Source organism: Puma concolor, chromosome C2 (genome assembly GCF_028749965.1).
Source record: "Puma concolor isolate L17-30 chromosome C2, mPumCon1.1.hap2, whole genome shotgun sequence".
Taxonomy (NCBI): Eukaryota; Metazoa; Chordata; class Mammalia; order Carnivora; family Felidae; genus Puma; species Puma concolor.
In genome coordinates, this window is record NC_141675.1 from 90142616 (window position 1) to 90165001 (window position 22386).

The following is a 22386-nucleotide window of genomic DNA, read 5'->3' on the forward strand; positions in this document are numbered from 1 at the left end:
GACAATTATGCATTTCAAATGCTGGCCAAATTATGGGTCAGAAGGATCCCATCATAGGAAGCCACAGAAGATACAGATCTTGGTTGTATTTCTGAGGAAGCTCCACTTATTCAACATTGACACCTGGACTTAGACACACAAACACCTATTCAGCATATTTTCTCCAAAGAACAACCTAAAAGGGTGCTATCAACCTCATGGCCCTTTGCCTCCTCAGTATTCTAGTCTCCTATATCTAAGGAGGCGTTCTTATAGAGGACTGCATAATCACAGGAAAAGGTCCCATGGATGGAATCTGAGAGGAGAGAGCTTCTCTGATACACAGGGACTCTCCTCGTCAGAGCCAGCTTCCCCAGACCCTCCTACTGCAGGCCCTCTAGCATCCTCCCTGACCCTGGCCTTGGTAATAGCTCAATGGGCTTTCCTCATGGGAGAATTTGATATTTAAAAGAAGAATGTTAAACTGAGGAAGTAGATCTCTAATGGTAGAATTTCAATTGCCATTGACAATCAGGTGGAGTTGATATTTTGGGAACCCTGAACTGTATTTACAGAAAAGCAGTTATATCCGCCCCCCCTCTGCTTTAAGTCTGTCAGATTTTATCATGAGGATGGAATTTAGTTCATGGTTCCCCAAACCCAGCTCCAGGGGAAACATGCAACATTTGGCAGGTGGAAGAGGAAATTGACATTTTTTGTGCTATCTCAGAGCGTATAACTAACTGGGTCTTCTGAGTAGTATTAATGGAAAAACTATATCATTGACAACTGGATGGGAATGAAAAGGCCTGCTCTCAGGTGGAGCTGAAGGGAACTAACATTTAACTATCTCTGCAATGAACTATTTCTGCCATCCCACATCTGATTATATGTACCATGACACAAACATCAGAGAAGAACATCAGAGAACACCACACTCCTAAACTTTGGGCCTCATCACCCCACTGTCTTCCCTTCCTTCCAGCAGAAATGCCATGGCAACGATGCCATGCTCTCCCCCACCAAGTGGGAGCTCTCTAAGGACCAAAGCAATGGTGAAAAGCCACACATTGGACCTTGATTCTTCCTCCCTCTGTACCTACCACTTCCCTTCAGCACCCAGCAGGACACTCTGCCCATGAGGGCACCCCCTGTTCATGCCAGTGACTGAATGATACATAGAACTAAGAGGCCCCAGGGGCATCACCGAAGGGAGAGATGTAACTACAGGGGAAAAGGTGGAAGGAGAGATGGCAGACAGGGAGGAACTGGAGGATACCTCTGTGACCCCAGCAGTTTCTGACATTTGCTATCTTAGCCACCCTTTATATCTTTGGCCCTGGCCCTGATCACTGAGATTCACCCTTTCATCTGCTCCTCCATCTCTGCCCATTGAGTGTGAAACACTGAGATTTGTCAGATATTCTGAGCACCAGAGCCCATGCAAGAAAGTTGCCAAGGCAACAGAACACTCCTCTCTGGTATAAATACTCACGGGTGATACCCCTGGTGGAGTAGAGCACAAACACCTCCCCCTCCTCCTTTAGTCAGATCTGGCAGACTTCAAAGTTAGGGGAGCCATGACTGGTTTTAGCAGGGGGCGTGGCACAAGGGGGTTCCTCCAGACCAGCTAAGTCACTGTCTAATGGACAATCCAGCAGGGAGAGAGGACCTTGCAGTTCTGATTAAATGTTTAGCTCTCACTGGGCCCAGAGGTGGGCATGGAGGCCCAGGGAAGGCTGGAAGGGTGGAAGCAGCATGAACTTTGGTTGGGGGAGGGCACTCCTGAAACCACAGTACTAGGACAGGCCCTGCGAACCCTGAGATGCCAGCCTGCTGGGGCCACTAAGAGATGTTGGAAACGTATGCTCTGCCTGGGGCTGCTCTGACCTCCCCTCTCTTCTTTTTCCTTCTTTTTTCCCCTTACATCTTAATGTTTATGCCTCTTTCAGATGGCTAGTGGTTAGCCCAAGGTCTGAGGGTACCTGTGTGCACACAAACACATCACAGACACCCAGGAAAAGAGTTTGTTTCCACACATGGGCATTCAGGTCACAACAGGGCAAATTACCTCTGGGCCTGTGTAGGGCAATTCTTACTCCGAAAGCAGACACAGGTGGGCTGAGAGAGAAATAGGCGAGACAGCAGGCATAAGCACTCTGGTTACTTTTCCTGAGCCAGAATCAGTTGAGAGCACACACTAGGGCCAGCAGAAGAGGGTTCGCCACACAAAAAGATACATGTTTGCTGATGTTTTCATAGCTTCTTTCATATACACAGATGGAGGCTAGGTCACCCTTGTCCCCACTGCTCACAGACCACAGCCCAGGCAATGGGAGAGAGGACCGGGAGCACAAAGCAGGATCCAGAAAGATGATCTACTGTTGCCCAAACTTTCACGACCGACTCTGACTTCAGGCATAAACTCTACTAAGTTCATGGTTCCCAGGGTCACTAACAGCCATAGCCAACACCCTTTAGAGTCCAGAGGAAAAGAAAGAAAAGGCAAATGCCCCTGCCCAGGCTTGGCAGTGCCATTCTCCTCAGGCAGAGGTCACTGAAGGACTGGTCATGGGCAGGGCTTGGTTCAATGTCTTCTGCTGGGGTCAAAGGCCAGGCTGATCAGGCCCTGGGAGCTACCAGAGCATGTTTGGGAATCAGCAGGGTAATGCTGCATTTAGAAAGACAGAGGCTGAGCCACTGAGACTGAGAAAGCCCAAGGGCTTATCTTCTTTGGGAAGACAAGACTCCTCCATTCCTGGAGAAGTGTCTATGGCTCTCACACCATGAACACCACCTCTCCCAGCAATAAGTGAAGCACATCTGGGCGGAGAAAGGAAGGATGGCCTTGGTGCAGCCAGCAGTGGAGGGTCCTCACTCAATGAGCTCCAGAGTAGGCAGGAAATATGCAAAGTGGCTATCTGGCCCAAAGCCATGCTACCAGCGTTCAATGATCACCTCAATGCCCATGATGAGGTTCTCAGGGTTGAAGGAGATCTCAGTGTCCTTGGCTGCCTGGTAGTCATATAGGGTCTGAGCACAGAGCCTTTTTCCATTCAGCCCCATGGTCCACATGCTCAGAGCCACCATCTTAGTGTTGCAGCATTGGGGCGTCTTCCGCCTGTACCAGACACAGCAGAGTGCTAGGTACTGACTCCTAATGGAGATCTACCCTGGGCCTTGATGAGGCTTGGGTCAGCCCTTTGCCAAGGTGGGTCTCTGGTTGGGTGAGCTGCTTCTGCAGGAAGGGACTCCTCAGTTCACCTGGCTGGGGGCTAGACACAGACGTGGTGGACATGGCCTTTTCCTTCTGCTTGAAAATCCTCCATGCATGTGCTGGCTGCTTACACACAGGCTCCTGTTCCTCTCTATTCCTTGAAACTACTTCCTGCTGCTCACATTTCCCCTGGGGTCCAGCCTCACCGCCTTGTTCCTCTCGATAGCACTGCTCCTGGAGGGAGGCCTCACACAGCTCCTGCTCCTGATGCTCCTGCTCCAGTGGCTGCCACTTCTCCTCTTCCCGCCACTTCTCCAACCTGTGAGTTGTCTCCTCCTCCTCCTCCTCCTCCTCCTCCTCTTCTTCCTCCTCTTCTTCCTCCTCCTCCTCTTCCTCCTTCTCCTCTTCTTCCTCCTTCTCTTCCTCCTCTGCTTTGGCCCAGAAGCTGTCTTTGCTGGCTCAGATATAAGACATGGCATTGATCTTCTGGTACACAGAGCCCACAGGGGCCTGGGGGCCCATGTTCTGGAAATGGCAACTCTCCCCATGGAAGGCGCAGTTGGCACCTGAGGCCCTGGCTATCTTGTGTATTATGCACTCAGGCTCCATGTCCTCCTTGGCCCTCACATTGACTGTCACATGGGCCCCCTTCAGAAAGCTGGCCACAGTGCTGACATGGTTGGCGCATGCTCCTGCACATCACTCACACCCTCGCCTGTTCAGTTGATGAGGACAAATTTGGGCAAGCCAGAGTTGGGGTCCTTCACCCTGCAGAAGGCATATATCACCTTCCCGCTGTTGAGCTCCTCCACCATCTCCTCCAGGCCCCCCTCACCAGTGCCAGCCACATGGATGTCATTGCTGTTACCCTCATGGGTAAAGACAGCCCAGTCAGTCGGGAACTTCTTGGTGACCACTCACATGTAGGTCTCCTGCATCACCAGCCCGCTCTGGCTCAGGTTTGTAGCCATGGCCGGCCCCATGGTCCCCACATCACCGCCATTCTGACCTCTCTTATTTTCCATAGTTCTTCCCAGACCCACTAAAATACAAATTGCATAAGAAACAATGCTAGAATCAAGCATCCACATCCCAGTGCTATTCCAAGAAGACTGTGCCCTTCACCCCTGCCCTAAGCTAACAGCATTCCATTCACATGTCCATCTCATCCATCCCCTGCATCCAACCCACACCCAGAGCATCATATTTTTGCCCATTCCCTTCCCTAAATCCCAGTCCTCCCAACTGTAAAAAGTAGTAGAGGGGAGCTTTCCTGTCCTCCCTCCAACTCCAAAATTTCTGGAAAACCAAAAAGATGAAATTTTGTGTGTGAGGACTCCTTGGAGAAACTCTTCTAAGAAGTAGTCAGTACCAGCAGCCCTACTGTCAAAGTTAGGGGGCCCCAGGAGGGTCCCCAAGCGTCCCCGTTCTCATGCTTTGAGGGCGGGATAGAACAACAATCCAGAACAAGGATCTTACATTCATTTCCCCTTGCCATCCACATCCTCACCATCACTCCCCACAAATCTCCATTATACCTAGCCTAAGCTACTCACACATTAGGAGCCACACCCCAACGTCACTCTGTCTATTATCACTGCCCATCTCACACTCACTCAGCCTGCAGGACCAGTGGACTCAGCCTTCCCAAAGCCTTCCACAGGCGCACAGCCCAAAGGACTCCTCCCCCAATTCTTGAAGACCCATCTGCACCAATTATGTGACATATCATACTCTGCATTTTATTATTTATTTTTTGGAGGCCCCACACAGCATTTAGAACAATGTTGTGCACCTAGCAAGCACTAAATGAAGATTTGTTTTAGGGTGGATTTTTAAAAATCATTCATTGTTCAACAAACCTGGTAACGTAAGTCTCCAGGTGTCCAAGACATCCCTCCAGAAGGAGAAGGGAACTCCCCACATCTTCTGCTGCATTTGTCGACATACCTCTCCTCCCCCTCTTCTAAACACCATATTCCTACTCTGGCCTGAAACATCCTTTCCAGTTCCAGTTACCCAGACTGTCACAGCTGCTCTACCCCAACAAAACTTTCCCCTACTCAGGATGGCTCAGGACCCCACTCCTCAACCTCTGACATCACTAAACCATCTTCTGAATTTCCTGTGGAGCACAAACAAGGTGGAATTTGTTAAAGCAGATTCAACAAGCCCTGTATAACAAACACTCTGGGATGTGCACATCCGTGACCATCTTTTGTCAGGTCACACCTTGCATCAGCAATCTGTGTCCTGGCTTAGGACTTTAGGACCTCTTAGTTGCCTCGAACCTCCACTCAGAATTTCTGAACATGCAACAGCCACTAGGCTTTCTGGAAAGAAACTGGTATTGTCTCTCCCTGTGAGGAGACTCTAAAGACTGCTGCATTCTACCCTCCTCTCAGAGGTAAAGCAGACACCAGGGCCACCTCATTTGTCCTTCCAGGTTCCCTGACGGTAGGCCTAGAATCATAGTAAGAGGGCAGGCTTTGCTACCAATCAAGCCAGGGTTCAAATCCTTGGACAACTTGGTGGGTACCCAATTCAATCAGTATCCACTGAGTGCATACACTTGTTCCAAGGGATCAGGCGCTCTTACAGAATTAGTCCTTAGACCACCACTATCAGCAGCAGCAGCAGCAGTGCCTGGAAACTTGTTAGAAACGCACATTCTTGGGTCAACCTCAGACCTGCTGAATCAGAAACTCTGAGAATGGGGCCAGCAACTTGTGTTTTAACAAACTCTCCAACTCATTCTGAAACACACTCAAATTTGATCTAGATCCTGGGGATACATAAAAATGAAAAATCTATGATCTAGACCAGCAGTTCTCATCCCTGGCTGCACATGAAAATCACCTGGAGAGCTTTTAAAATAATACCAAAGCCTGGCCCCACCCTAAACCAATTCCATTAGAATCGCTGTGAGTGGAAAAATAATCATAATGCAACATGCAGAACACTTAGATTGAACAAGAGTGCAATGAGAAGGGAGAAGGCAGTGAGGAGATCATAGGAAGTGGCTTCACTATATGTAGCTCTGTTTCCTCATCTGTAACTGGGGATCATAATGTCCAGCTTACCTGAGATGATGTATATAAATGCCTGGTACACAGTAGATGATCCATCTGCATCAGCTCTCCCCCCTACCCCAGAATAGACCCCTTGCCGACTCTGAGCTCAGCAACTGGATAGATGTATTTAGAATGTCCCCAACATCAGTTCACCATCGAGGACCCCACCCACGAAAGAAAAACCTGGTTGTTCACAGCTTTGGGCGAGAGTTCTCTCCAGCAGCCATCTCAACTTCCCCCATGTCTTCGGTCACTGTTTTGAAAAACAGCCTGAGTCATTGGGAACCAGACTGTCTGGTCATAGCCCAGACCCCGGCTCTAACAGTCCCAACTCTTTCAAAGAACAGCTCTTTAAGACAGCTTGACAAAGGCCACTTGAATTACATAAGGAACACATTGACCTATTCCCACTTCTCTCAAGCTTTTTTTGCCTGTGGTTCTATGCAGGTCCACTGGCTTGGGGTGAGCTTTGTCCACATCAGGCGGTCCTCTCTGATACAGATCCTCTCATTCAGTCTCCCTCCCCAGCAACATCTGAATTCGGATTTATAGGGGACTTGACAGTAGCCCCAAATTAGTCCACTCCTCCCTCCCCACAAGGCACAGGAGTGTGTCTGCAGTCACAGAGAGTGCCCTGGCCTTGTATGATGCTGCAGACCCATAAGCAACCCCCGACCCAAACTGAACAGAAAAATGGGGACTTCCTTGTAGTTGCCCCCCCTGGGCTCTATGCTTATCCCAGTAGATGCTGAAAACATTTTTTGGTCTCTTCTTGAGAGTAACCTTCACTGTCATTTTTAAATAAACAATAAGTAAATTGCATCATTACTTCACAGGCAAACGTTGCTTTTTTTTTTTTTTTTTTTTTTAATACTAAAACCACTATCACTCAGCTTGCCCAGATTTGGTTTCCTATTCCTCTAGATTTCCCCAAATGAAGCTGGGCTGTTTCCAAAAATCAAATTAACATTCAAAAACAAGGTTTTGTCACTGTTATGGATAATTTAGAAAAAAAGAAATCTGCACCACCACATTGCAAAACAGTTCCAGAATGCAGAACCCAAAGGATTTGGTCATAGGTGGAATCAGTGGCCTTAGTCCCCACTGGGGGCCTGCTTTGAAGTGAGTACCACTTCAGCTGGGAGTGGGCAGGGAAGTGTCAGTATGCCATCATCTAGGAGGGGCTACAGAAAGCAAACTCTCACACCAAATGAGGGAGTGGTGGAGGCAACACAGAGAAAAGAAGGCACAAAACTTCAGAGAAAAGGGCTTAGACACCCCAAGAGCAGGAATCAGGACTATTCTCCAAAGAAGGGGGTGCTGCCAGGGAAAAAACAGTGTCTTCAGAGGCCAAGGCCTGGTCTAGTTTCCTGCTCCTGACCCACAGAACCCCCACAGAAGAATCTGGAACATGAGAGACAGGAAGAAAAATCCCTGCAGAAACGGTCATGAAGGAACAGGAAAAATAAAGGTGCCACGCAGCTTTTCTCCAGTTCCCTGAGCAATAATACTAGGGCCTGATTCCTTCCCAGACACTGCCAAGTCACCCTCTCCTGGCCCCATCACCCCTCCTCTTCCTTCCCCAGGTCTTGCCACATGCAGAATAAGACCTCTGCCCAGCCTGGCCTGGGGAGAATGAGAGATTTTCTCCTTGGCTCTGCATTTTCATTCAGCCTTAAAAAGCTCAGGCTGGGCAAGAAGCCCATAAGCATGTCGTGCTACACCTCAGTGCTCACCTCCCCAGCGCTGGCAGGTCTCTCCTCCCTGGCTTCATCTTCCTCACACCAGTACTGTCACTGGCTCAGGTGCCAGACCCCAGGCCCTGGAAGCACTGACGGAGCTGCCCTCACGATCCTTAGGAAAACGTGGCCAAACCCAGAACATTACCAATGCTCAGCTTTGCTCATCAAGGCATGCCAGGCTAGGAATCCAATGGAGCAGAGGGAAGCAGGAGGGACAGGGACAGAGTGGTGTCATTCAGCAGCACTTAGTCACCTGCACTAATGGTAGAAAGATACTGGGTGATCAAAATGATGGATAATCAATAATCCAGAATAATTGGTAGGAGACAACATGATTGTTCACAGCTGAGTTATGAAAGATCTATTTGTTCAAAAATGAATCTGCCTTTCCTGAACACAAAGACTAGGATAGACAGAAAACAGCCACATGAAAAGAGAAAGTCAGTTCAGGACTTAAAGTTGACCACATAATACATGTACAGAAATAACTGAGAGTTAGCTGTATGAGGAAGACACACAGGAAGTTAAAGCTCTAGAACCTAAGACATCTAGTGCCCCATTTTATATATAAGAAAACTAAGGCCCAGGGAAGTGAAGGGACTGCCTCTGTCACACAGCCATTTGGTAGAATAGCCAGAACTAGACTGGATTGTCTGAGTAGAGCACTGTTCACCTAGCTACATTGGTCCAAAGCCTTCACTTTGAAAAGAACATCATCCTGAACCCCTGATGCTGACCAGTGTGTCGCCTGGAGGACCCCCAGGCCTCGTGGCAATAGCTGCTTCTGTAATCACCGCATTTCCCTACACACAAGTCACCCTCATGTGCAACTGACTGTCTTGGGCTAAGTACCAAAATGATTCATAAATCACTGCCCAATTGTCTAAAGTCACAACATGGTCTTTAATGGCAGCATTTCATATGATTAAAATCAGTAGCTGCTATCAACTTCATCAAGTTCAAGTATAATAATCATCTTGGTATTTGGGTGACGCTTTTGATTTTTGATTTTTCCTAAAACTCTTTAACATGTTGTACCTAACATGATTTCACCAAACTCTGTGGGTTATAGGTGAAGGAGGCATTGAGATGCCTCTTTCATAGACTTCCCTGGTGATCCTACCCATAAGTAAACAGCTGGCAGGAGGGGTAGAGAGACTATAGCAGAAGCCTCCTGACTCCCAGACCTGAACTCTTTCCAGAGCAAGTTGAGAACAGGAGTAAGAAGCTAAACTTCACCAGAAGCTTCAGAGGCAAGAGCCATAAGGACACTGATAACCTGCCAATAAATAAAGATACAGAGGTCTGGGGCAAACTACTCAGTGTCATACTTTAGTAACAGCTCCTTTTTCTTTCTCCCTTTTCTTTTTCTTTTATTAAAGTATAACTTGAACACAGCAAAGTGTACAAATCTTAAGAGCTGGGTAAATCTTTGCATATGTATGCACTGATGTCACCACCATCCAGACAATAATTTACAACATTTACAACTACCCAAATGTTCCCTCACTCCCCCTTCCAATCAAGACTAATCTTTATCTGACCTCTACCCCACACAACAGGTTTGCTTGTTCATAAACTTAATATAAATGAGTAGAGTATGTATACTTTTATATCTGGCTTGTTTGCTCAACATTCTGTTTGTAAGATTCCTTCATGCTGTTAGTATGCCAATAGAGTGCTCTTTCTGGTTGCTGTATAACATTCTGTTGCATCAATACACAACAATGTATTTAGCCATTCTACTGCATATAGAAACATTATGGTTGTTTACAGTTTGGGGCTGTTATGAATAAAGCTGATAATGAATATTCTTGTACATATTATAATAAAGAGAAACCCTCATACCTGTTGAGCACATCCAGGCACAGAATTGTAGGGTCATGGGGAGATACATAATAGATACCACCTAAATTTTTTCCCAGTTATTGCACCAATATACACTCTACCAGCAAAGAGAGTTCCAGGAGCTCCACATCCTCACCAACACTTGGTATTATCGGTAAAGACTTTTCTTTAAAGTCTCACTGGGAAACCAGGTATCCCAGGTAGATTTCCTGACTTTATTCTTCAAGCAGTTTTTTTGAATATTCAAACAATTTTACTTCTTGAACAGAGTAAACCACCTAACCCTTGCCAGACCATACTGAGATGTACAGAGAGATGTCTGCCCCCATATTAAATATCTAGGAATTTCACTGTCTCCTCCTTCCTGGGTAGACATCACTAACATACCAGCAAGTCATAGCACCTCCCTTTAGTTTCTGTTCTAAGAAATATTGAAGATGGCTCAATCAGGAACTTTAATTTACACAGTCATAAGTCAATAAGTTCTGGTCTCAATGTGCATGGGCTTCTTTGCTGCTATAAGGCTATTTCTATCTTCTGAATGGTGAAAGTTGCCCCATAAATAAATGAGTTATTATTCATTTCATTTGTTTTATGTAGCTTGGCAAGTGTTACTCAAACAATCAACACATACTTACAAAGCACATATTTTATGTCACTGAGCTAGACATTCTGGAAGTCACAAAGAAAACCAACAAGGCTTCCTTTGATGGCGCAGGGCTCTAGAGTAAATCACATGGAATGGTGTCACCTGCCTTCTTCCTCTCACTTTATGCAGCCAATCTCTTTCACAGATAAATGAGGTTAAAACAAACATCAGTAATGGCCTTGGCCCTGCAGGGGAAAGCAAGTCTTAAGGGAACGAAAATGAAGAGGGAAATAGTCCTGCCCATAGGGCCATGGCGATAGAGTAAATGGGTGATTGAAGGTGATGACTGCAATGTCTACTTTTCTCTTGGGACTAGGTCAAGTTATACCTTATCCCTTCCTCCCCTGACCTCAGCTCACCACCACTTTCTGAGAAGGAAAGCTACTCCAGCTTTCCTTCTGCTGCTTCTCCAGCTACTTTCTCTTGATGCCATTACCCAAATGATTGAAGCAGAGCATGCTACCCATGCCACACTTTACCACCAGGTATAGTGGCCAAGACCAGACATATTCCCAAACAGTACAGAATATGCCAAACTTAAAGAATGTATCTGTGGTGATCACTAAATCTAAGAAGGAGTAGCTATGGACTGGCATGTGCAGGCAGAGTGGATGAGTTTTCAGCTGGTCCTTAGAGCAGGTAAGACTTCAGGCAGAACAGTGGAACAGTGATGGAGAGTGTTTTGACCTCTAACAGAACAAAGGACATGAGCAGGAAGAAACACGGGACCTTTAGAGTCTATAAACAGGGCCAGCCTATCTAAGTGGCTTTCCACACCACTATGATGCTGGGACATGATTCAGCTATTGCTCCTGAGTATGGCTTGACTCTCTCACTCAAACAAAAGCTGTCTGAGTGACAGAGACTTTAGGGACTTTCTTAGAAACACTCTCACATAAGCAGACAGATAAGGCTGTGCACAATTTTGCTCATCAGCATTCTACAGCCCTCAATTTCTCAATTCATAGTTTCTGGCTTGGCTCTCTAGATGTCAAGTGCAAGTGACCAAGAATACCTTCATGGCTTTTCTGGATTGGAAAGCTGATTCTGTTGCTGTGCAGAGGTGTAACCATGTTGACAGGGCAGCTAGCATTGGGGAGTAGGGTAAGGGACAAGGAACAGGCACAGGAGGGTCAGGCCCATGAGGTGACTCTGGACCCCAGAACCCTTCAGGGCCAGTTGAAGAGGGCAGAGACAGCATCTGAGTAGGGGCACAATACCAGGGTTCTTGGATCATAATGTTCCCCTCTGTCAAACTGTTTATCCAGGTATCTTTTGGGGACCCAAATCAATATTGGTCAGGAATCTATAGACTTATTCAATCCTGAGGGACCAATAACATCTTATCACTTGGTTTAAATTTTCATTTATTTTTCCTTATATTGTCAACTCATAAGGAATACCTTTCTTCTGGATGGAGCAAAAGTAAAACTACCACTTTTAAATGGCCAATCAGAAAAACAGGATTGGGCTGAGACTTCCATTCTCAGCCCAAAAGTTCATTTCACCACAGGCTTCTGTCCTCAATAGTGTCTGATAACTAAATAACCTTTGTAAGAAACACATCTTTTTCAGACACAAATATCTTTTTTAAAAAAATCTATTTTCTTAAATGTTTATGTCTTTATTTTAACAGGGAGAGAGAGAGGGAGAGGGAGAGAGAGAGAGAGAGAGAGAGCGAGCAGGGGAGGGGCAGAGAGAAAGGGAGACAGAGAATCCCAAGCAGGCTCCACACTGTCAGCACAGAGCCTGATGCAGGGCTCAAACTCACCATCTATGAGATCATGATTTGAGCTGAAATCAAGAGTCAGACGCTTAACAGACTGAGCCACCCAGGCACCCCCAAGACAAACATCTTTTAACATACAAAAAGTAGGGGCACCTGGGTGGCTTGGTCGGTTGAGCATCCGACTTTGGCTCAGGTCATGATCTCACAGTTTGTGAGTTTGAGCCCCGCATCAGGCTCTGTGCTGACAGCTCAGAGCCTGGAGCCTGCTTTGGATTCTGTGCCTCCCTCTCTCTCTGCTCTTCTCCCACTCATGCTCTGTTTCTGTCTTCTTCAAAAATAAATAAACATTTTTTTAAAAAATTAAAAAAAAAAACAAAGTAACTAGTGGAAAGAGGGGCAAAGAGTAGTCATCAGTTAAACAAATGTAACATTAGTTGAAAGCATGTATGTGTCAACATTCCAGTCTTGTGGTTTTCTCTTTTCATTAATTGATTTTATTCCACTGATCATTTTGACTATAGGTATAATGAAAACCTTGACAAAAGTCAGAATGAGACACATCAATAAGCACTTCTTGATGGCATGGAGTTGGCCTTAGTCATTGCTGTCTTCCTAGAACTTACCATAGACCTGCACATACAGAAAAATACTTAAATATTAATGGACGGAATACATGAATGATGAAAAGAATTGAGTAATTTAAAACACTGTATACATCAAAGGCATAAATTCTTTTTTTAAGTTTTTATTTAAATTCCAGTTAGTTAACATACAGTGTAATATTAGTTTCAGGGGTACAATATAGTGACTCAACACTTCCATACAACACCCAGCGCTCATCACAACAAGTGCACTCATTAATCCCCATCACCTATTTAACCCATCCTCCTACCCACCTCCTCTCTGGTAACCATCAGTTTATTCTCTATAGTTAGCAGTCTGTTTCTTGGGTTGCCTCTCTCTCTTTTTCTTCCCCTTTGCTTGTTTATTTTGTTTCTTAAATTCCACATATTAGTGAAATCATATGGTATTTGTCTTTCTCTGACTTATTTCACTTAGCATAATACTCTCTAGCTCCATCCATGTCATTGCAAATAGCAAGATTTCATCCTTTTGATGAGTGAGTAATATTCCATTGTGTATATATACCACATCTTCTTTATCTATTTATCAGTCAGTAGATACTTGGACTGTTTCCATAGTTTGGCTATTGTAGATAATGCTGCTATAAATATCAGGGTGCATGTGTGCCTTTGAACTAGTATTTTTGTATCCTTTGGGTAAATACCTAGTAATGCAATTGCTGGACCATAGGGTAGTTCTATTTTTAACTTTTTGAGGAACCACCATACTGTTTTCCAGAGTAGCTGCACCAGTTTGCATTCCCACCAATAGTGCACGAGTGTTCCCCTTTCTCCACATCCTCACCCAAAGGCATAAATTCTTTAGGGACACAAAATAATGTAGAATAAGAATAATAAGTGAAGAATAAGAGAAAGAAAACAAAATTAAGGACACAAGGATGAATCAAAAACTATAAAGCATCGTCAAATAGACTGTGTGGTAATAATAACTGCTGTCCTCAATTACCTGAATGACTTCAAGTAAAAATGAAATTACATAGCTCTGTATTACTCTAGAGGGCTGAACTAAGATCAACATGCCTAAATTAGACAAAGTCAGATTTCAATTACATAAAATAATTTACTAACAATTAGATCTGTCCAATAATAAAATGAGTCATCTTGTGGAGTCATGAGCACCTTGTCACAGAAGATATGGATCATCATCAGTCAGAGATTGTCCAAAGGTAATTTCTGCTTCAAGTGGAAGTTAGACTCAATGGACTCTAAGATCTCATCAATAACTAAGATTCTGTTAGTCTAGAACTTATGATCACAAGTAAATAGAGTCAAGCAAAGTAGACTTCCTGGAAGATGAAATTAGGAAGGAGGTGACACAGAATGGCAAGTTAGTCTAATTACTACAATGAATATTGGAGTGTAAGACCCAAAAACCTCACTAAGGGGAAGAGGATATGAAAAATCACCCAGAATAATTGTGTCAGGAATGCTTTAGGATCCATGCATATTATTCTCAGAACCATCTGTTTAGAGTAAATTGAGACCTTCCTATATTGGCAAATAATCCTAAACTAGATCAAACTGCAATGTGAAAATCTTACCAGATATTTAACAAGTTGATGCAATGTGGACAGGCCATAGAGTTTGAAATTAAAGGAAGCCAACAACAAGGCAAGTCTATCCCACAAATCTGTAACCAATTTGAAACTTGTGAATGATGGTCTCTGAGCTGCTGCCATAAAAGCACCCATCCTGGCAGCCTTGGACTTTGTCATTATCGAACCAGGGGTCATTATTTTATGAATCCTATATTGTAGCTGAGCCAGATAGACAACAGCACCTTCTTTCATTCTGCTTGGATAATGGCCAAATACAAGTCACTTTACTATGACTTAAAGAGTATTGTGCCCATCTGTTCACAATCGATGGGAATAATTGAGGGGTGAAATGTGCCAGGCGCTCTTGGACAATCCTGTGGAAGTGGGTCAGGGGCGTTCTTGGCCATTTGCCATGTGACAACACTTCCTTCATCTGTGAACATATGGGCTTGATGAAACTGTCACTTGGAGAGCATGGTACAGCAGGGCCTGGGCCATTCCATTTCCATGAGAAACTTTCCCAAAGTTATAGCGAGGGAATATCCTTTATATTCTGTGTTACATCATGAGAAATTCTTGCAAGCATTTAACTTTGTGTTATGTCTCTTAGGAGAATCTGGCTTTGGTGCCCTCAAATTAGAAAGGGGAAGTTGTGACTGGATGTCATTCCTGTCCACTATCTTCAGTTTAAACCAGGGAGGTAAATCACCACAAAGGAGAAGAGTGGCCAGTTGTTGTCATGAGACCACAGACAAACCTCCATTGTCTACTTCTCCTAAGATGGAACAGTGGTGGGAAGTGGAAAGGGCTCTCAAGCATTTGCTCAGATATTTGAAACAGTCCAATGGTTGAGTGAGAAAAGACTCATAAACAGGGGCTGAAAAAAGTTTGAGTAATACTGGATTATTTTTAAACATAATTTTGAATAAAAAATAAGGGCACCTTGCTGAAAAATCCTTCTAATGTCTGTCTTTTCAAGTGGAGAAATTTTCACTTATGATTTATTTAAAAGGAGAGAACATAATCATTTGAGGCCCGGCAAAAGTAAGGCAGTTTCTCTTAACTCTCAGCCACAAACTCCCTCTTTTATTCAATGTTTCTATGGTGAACATGAAAGCAAGCCATGAAGGCAGAAGAGATGTTGCTAAAGGGTGTGCCAGAGTCAACAGGGAGCACTGGCAGATGAGATGTAATATTTCTTGGTACAAGCTGGTGGGTTATCTCCTTTTTCTCCATACCTATGCTACATAGTCAGGGCCCAAACCAAGATGGGGCCACTAACTCACAGAGCCACCATTGCTTCAAGTATAAATACTTGATCAGCACAGCCTGGTCCTAATCAAACAGAGGGGCTGATGGCCTAACTGCAGGTCATCCAGATTCTTGACATCTCTTTTCCCCTCCTAAGTATTTCTCTGCTCACAGGGGAATCAAGGACAAGGTGTGGAAGAAATCCATTCCAAGGCATTTTTCTATTTGTGAGCAGTATGTTGAAAGCATTTCTAGGAAAAGAGGATTAGGTTGTAAGTTAAAAAGAGATGTTTGTGTTTCCTCTGATTTCAATTATTCAGACCCTCAGTGCCCTCGACTCCCCCCAGCCTCCTTTGCGTGCCCAGGAATAATGAAGAGTGGGCCTGAACGCTGATGCCTATCAGCATTGCCAGGAAGACAGCATACAACCCTCTGCCATCATAATCATGGCTTCTTCTCCTTCGCATCACAGCTCAAGGTCACCTGCTCCTGGAATCCATGCTTACTCACCACACTGGCTCTAACCTTGTGCCTCCCTCTTCACAATATTAGCATCTTTGAGTCATGCCATGCATATTTGTCTATTCTCATGACTAGGAACTGACAACATGAAATAACAGGACAAAGCAAGAGGCACTGAATTCAAGGCGTGGCTTCTTCTTGCTAGCTGGGCAACCTTAGGCAAAATTTCTTCACTTGCTTGAGTTTCAGTTACCTCATCCAGACAAGGATAATAATCATTGTCCCACCTATCTCAGAAGGCTGTTGTGGATTTCAAATCAGATAACACATGTGAAAACTTTTTATAAATTGTAAAGTAGCTGTTTCTGTTGTTGGTGGTGCAAAGACTTTGTTTCTTATACTCCAGCATCTGAAATAGGGTTGTGCCCCCTCTGCAGGCTCAGCACAGATTCGGCTTAACTGCCACTGAATGCCTTCCATGTCCCTAGAGTGCTAACTAGAGATCCTCTCCCCAGCTTTACCGTGTATGCCCACTGAGAAGGATCCTACAGCCTGGCCTCATGTATTCCCAGACATGAGACAGGATAATGGATCCACCCCTCAGAGCCTGCTCAAGGACACAATAGTAACAAAGTGGTGGCAAGCCTCCTCCAGCAGCATAGGCCACACTGAGACATCCAGTCCCAGTTCCCAGGAGGTAAGTCATCCCCATGACACCAGGAATTGTCCCTCCTTCTCCTTAGCACCACCACCTGCAGAACGTCCACTACAACCACTGCAACCAAACTCCCTGGCACCACTCACCTCACCATTTGGCAAGCTTAACGGCCCATAATCTCTCATGGGCACTTGTTTTTAGAGTCATAACTAAAATCTCTGATCGCCCAACAGAAAACAGCTGGGAGACCAAAGAGAGAAGGCTGCTATGTGACATCTAAAGCCACTAATGGCCCATCTTCCCCGCAGCAGTGAGCTGACAGTGTCCGGTCTTTTTCCCTGCACGTCTGCTACCAGGTCTGCCTGTGACTGGGAGCACTTACGGTGATACCAACTCGCTCTGCACCTTCAACAGCTGACACCTATAAACATCTCCTTTGTTTTACAACAAACACAACTCAATAACTAATGGCCTTCTGGAGAATTCCAATCCATAGCCTCATTCAACAGGGTTTGGAAGGCATCTCCAAACTGTAAAAATGTTTCAAGTAAAAATAAATCACTATTCTTTACACTTTATCATACAATCAGGTTCATGGGCCCCAGAGTCAACCCTTCTCTAACAGTCTGGTAAAGAAGGTAAGAAATGGCTGAGTGCTCATAAGTGATTTGTACAATACTTTATAAACATGAAAGAGACATCAGTATCAGAGTGCAGTGGTGGTGGCAATGATTTCCCCTGAAAAATCTAAAATGCCCTCCCCAGTACTACCCAAATTCTATCACGTTTTAAATGGCTCACTCAAGCTGGACTTCTTCCACAAGACTTTCTCCGATCACTCCAGCCTAGCAAAATTCATTCATTCGTTCAATATTTATTTATTTAAGCATTCTATGTACCAGATACTAGCTCCTGGGGGTAGAACAATCTAAAAAAATTTTTTTAATTTTTTTAATGTTTATTTATTTTTGAGATAGAAAGAGACAGAGAGTGAGTGGGAGAGGGCCAGAGAGAGAGGGAGACACAGAATTTGAAGCAGGCTCCAGGCTCAGAGCTCTGAGCTGTCAGCACAGATCCCGATGCAGGGCTTAAACTCACAAACCACGACATCACAACCTGAGCCGAAGTCAGATGCTCAACGAACTGAACCACCCAGGTGCCCCTGGGGGTAGAACAATCTAAACAGTCAAAATCTCTGTCTGGTGGCTCCATTCTCTCATCTACTAATAAACGCTTATACTTCTGCATTAAATACAGCCCTTCACAATGAACATTTTCCTGAAACTCGTATTACTCTTTACTTTATAATTATGAACCTGTCTTCTTAAGTACCTTGAGCTTAAGCATTTCTGATTTCTTCAAGGTCTGCTAAAAGAAGCTGCTGAGTAAATAAACACTGAATGAATACTTACCTAACTATGTGATATATATATACATCTATATACTTATATATAAATACATAAAAGTTATATGTATAATTAATATAAAATTACATATAAATGAGTGTATATATTTATATATAAATATACGTATATATAATTAAACAGATGTGTATGTACGTGTGTGTGTATAATTTTCTCATCTAGCTGCTAAGTTTCTTCAAAGACAAGAATCTCTCTGTTAACATTTCTATCTTCGAGCGCATTCAACCCAGTGCTGGGACATGGCTCATTCTCAGTACATACTTACTTGAATTCAGTAGTTCTGCTAGCAGTGGGGGTTCCCCTTCCATGCCAATCCTGTTAATCATATCCTAGATTTAGAAAATGAGAAGCCTAAGGCCAAGTAAAACAATATAGTCAGTCCTAAGTCACCTACAATCCTCTAACATTCTGGCTGAGCCTTCTCCAAGACTAGAGCACTGTTTGTGAGGAAGGAATAAAGTCATCTTTCATCCAGGAGGGCTGACATAAGCCACTTGTGCGTTCCAAGAAGAAAACCAGAATGAAACTGGAGCAGCAAGCCTTGACTTTGGACAGCACGACCACCCATGGAAACATCCATCATGCGACCCACACAAGATCTGCCTGGCAAAAGATCATGAATCCAGGAGTTAGGGCCACCCACCCTGTCAGGGGGACAGTTGCAGCCAAAACCAGTCCCGTGAGACCAGAGCCCTTGGGTATCCTCGTTGCCCCAGGTACCCATAATTGCTATCTTTTGGCTCCGTCTCTTGAAATCCATCTCCTAGAATAGCCAGCTCTGCTGTGAGCACCCTTAGGGATGCGACAGCTAAGCAAGGTCAGGGGCTGGAGTTGATCTCTGTGGGGAGATGAACCAATATCCTTTACTAGCCTAGGTGAGATCAGGTGAGGTGATGATGCCCTCTCAATCCCCACAGGCGGCCATTGGTCCTACCACCTATACTGCCAATGACTACATGATTTAGCATTGGCAGAGCACGCCACGCCAGCCAGCCACAGATTAGGACATCTGTGTATCACCCACAAGGGCATTAATCCAAATCAGAGAGGTTTTTTTCCCACCAAATCAAATAGTTCTAAGTTCCAGACATAGTCATAGGATGTCTCAGGATTTAACATCTCAAACTTAAAAGCATTTACCCTAAAGCCGATCCTTCCCATTTGCCAAATTACAAAGTATCCCGGGACCTTTAAAACCAACATTAAATAACCAAATGACCAATCAAAATTGAATTCCCTTTTCTATCCCAGACACAATGTTAGACTTTGCTTCAGTCTTTCCAGATCTGAGCAGTCTGACCCCTGCTCATGTTAGGTCAGCCTTTACATATTACTGCCTCCTTCCCCATCCTCATGATCCCAATGGATCCTGAGTAAGCTGCTCTTGAAAGTCAGCAATGACATTTAGTCATGCAAAGCAGTGAGCTCACTTCATTTTCCTCAATAAATATTTCATTGAGATTCAGAGAAATAAGAGAAACCTTATTCATGAGATTTATGTTTGTCTTAATGATTCACAGCATAATTTGTTCCAATTAAATATTTATTTTAATATGTTCTTGGGTCTGAAAACTTCTGCCCATTCATCAGTGAGTCTTTGTATCATCAGTCCCCCCACAGATAAGGAGACTTTGAGAATAGCCTCGTTCTTCCCCAAAGTGGAAGGTTTTCCTGTCCAGCTCCCTCTGAAGGGGGTGCCTGAGCCATGCTTGCACTGACACATCCCCCCCTGACACATCCCCCAGGGCCCTGCCAGTCAGTCTCTATTCCGTCCTCCCCCTTACCTTGCTCTCAACCTCAAACCACAACCTGGAAGCTCACCCTGCTCAGATACCTCTCTCAGACACAGAATCCCAAGAAACTCTTTGTAGAACAAGGTAGGGGGCAAAGAAAAGCCCCGGGCACTGCAGTATGCTAAAAAGGAGGCTGGAATTGCAGTAAAGAGCTCTGAGTTCCAATTCCAATGGCACCACTTCTGCCCCTTTCCTACTCATATAATGGGCAAATACATACTGTTGGGAGAATCAAATGAGATGATGGAGGTGTTTTATAAACTATAAAGAATTTTAGCCACCTCCCAGTGCTGTCATGACATGTGAAAAGATACATTTCTAGTATTTAGGACAAACCTGGTATATAGTAAATGCTCAAATAAGACATAGTTATAAAAAATATGAGAAATGAAATTTGTTTACTTTTATTAGAGCTCAGTGACTATTTAGGCCTCACTGCCTAACTTGCCTACATGTGGCCTAAGTGAATGTTTCTATTACTCCCATACACAGATGTACAGAATTCTTAGGAATATCCAGAACCCATGTCAGAGGCAGAGACTTTCTGTGTATGTATGTGTGTGCTACAGCTTTAAACTGTTCATATTTATACATATCTTCACAGTCTCAAGTAAGTCTCCCACAGAGACAGCATAATCCCCACTCTGTTGCTAAAACTTCCCTAGATCTGAAGAAAAGCTTCCCCTGTGTCCTTCACAGGGAGCAGTCAATACCACTCATACCCCCTTAGCCCCAAGAACAGCCCCCGTCAGGTGGCAGCCAGAGCTGTCTGCCATCTGTGGTCCCTCTGTCCTGACCCCAGCTGAGAGCTCACCACTCGGCCTCCCTGAAATCTGGCTCCTGGCACAGATGGAAGTGTCTCCCACAACCCCATGGAATGTTTCTTTAGTCCAGAAAGTACAGCAGTCGCTCTCAGGGAAGGTGCTCTTCTCTGCCTCCCTCCATGCCACCCTCAGGGAGGCTTCCTGGATGACACCTGAGAGGAGGCAGTAAGGCCCTGGTGGGGGCAGAATGAGTAAAATCCCAAGGCAGCTTGAAATCCAAAGAGATTGTACCTTTTATATTAATTAAATGTCATTTCTAAAAATTTTAAATCCCTGGCACTGTGCAAAAGATTTACTATGCCAAAGCAGAAAGGGCTTCCAAAAAGCAATTATAAAAGCTTAGAAGTTAATAACAGCTTTGTACCTTGTACTATTAGAACTAATTCCATTATCTGAGAAACTAAAAACTGATGTTCGGTAACTTCCATGGCTCCTGAAAGAACAGTTCTCTACCACCACACCATGTTAAGTATTTCTCTCCTCCAGGAAGCCATCCCAGAACACTCCCACCACATCCGACTCATTCCATTCACTCTAGACACCACCCACCCTACTCCACACACCCCCACACACACAGCCTAATGTTCCTCTACTTCTTCCGGAGCCAAGGAATCTTAAATTAACAGCAGGGTGCATTATTTTTGCACTCATTAAAGGATTAGCTGAGGTTTATTAGCCCAAAAGAATGAATGAACTGTTCTGAGTGCCAAGCATTGCCAGAGTAAGAGAGGCTGTGGGCAGACAGCACTTTTCTAGCACCTTTCCAATCACACCAATTCTGCCTTTCCAAGACCTAATGTTTAATAAATATTTTATTTATAAAGATAATCAAATAATTTACTGTTTCTTTCCCCACCACATGCCTAAGGAAAAAACACCACTGTTTTTTTCTTTTTCATAAAAGAAATTCCCAGTGTGGACCCCCAACTCAGGGTAGCAGCTCAACTTGTCCACACACTGGCCAGCTTTCCCTCTGAGCTGGTTGCAGGTCAGAACGAAGCCTCAATGTCTGAAATATGATCTTCTTCCATCTGTCACTTCCCCAATTCGTCATGGAGCTGAGGACTAGAAGATAAAGGTCTCCAGAGGTCCACATGGCAATGAGCAGATGTTAACTTGGACATCAAACGGGACAGAGGTGACTCTGCTTCAAAGCAAGAAGAGGCCTAAGGTCATAGCCAAATGTACTTTCATAGCCAGAGGAGACCCCAAGATGTCACTGAATGGTCCAACATCTGATTCTTCCTTCAGGCACCTAGGGTATTCTCATCACAGTTCCCAGATGAAGGAGTGGAAAGAACACGAGGTTTAGAATAAGAAAACCTAGGTTAGAATCCATTATATATGTTGAATGACTTGGGCAAGTCACCTAACTTCTCAGAGCCTCAGTTTTCTCATCTGTAAAACAGGGATAGTACTATTGTGACGTTCGAGATAAGCACCTAGGACAGTTCCTGGCACATAGGAAATACACAATTAATGTCCAAAAACTAAATTACAACACAACCATAATCAACAGGCCATTTTCCCTGAATTCTTTCTCCAGTAGGAAGA

At 44.5% G+C, this 22386-nt stretch overlaps 1 protein-coding gene and 1 pseudogene across 20 annotated transcripts in view; both read right to left on the reverse strand.

Annotated features, from left to right (window-relative positions):
• KALRN (kalirin RhoGEF kinase) overlaps nt 1-22386 on the reverse strand; it is a 671367-nt gene that overhangs the window by 564400 nt on the left and 84581 nt on the right. The gene's annotated exons all lie outside the window — the stretch shown is intronic.
• Nucleotides 830-12395, reverse strand: LOC112850187 (drebrin-like protein; annotated as a pseudogene).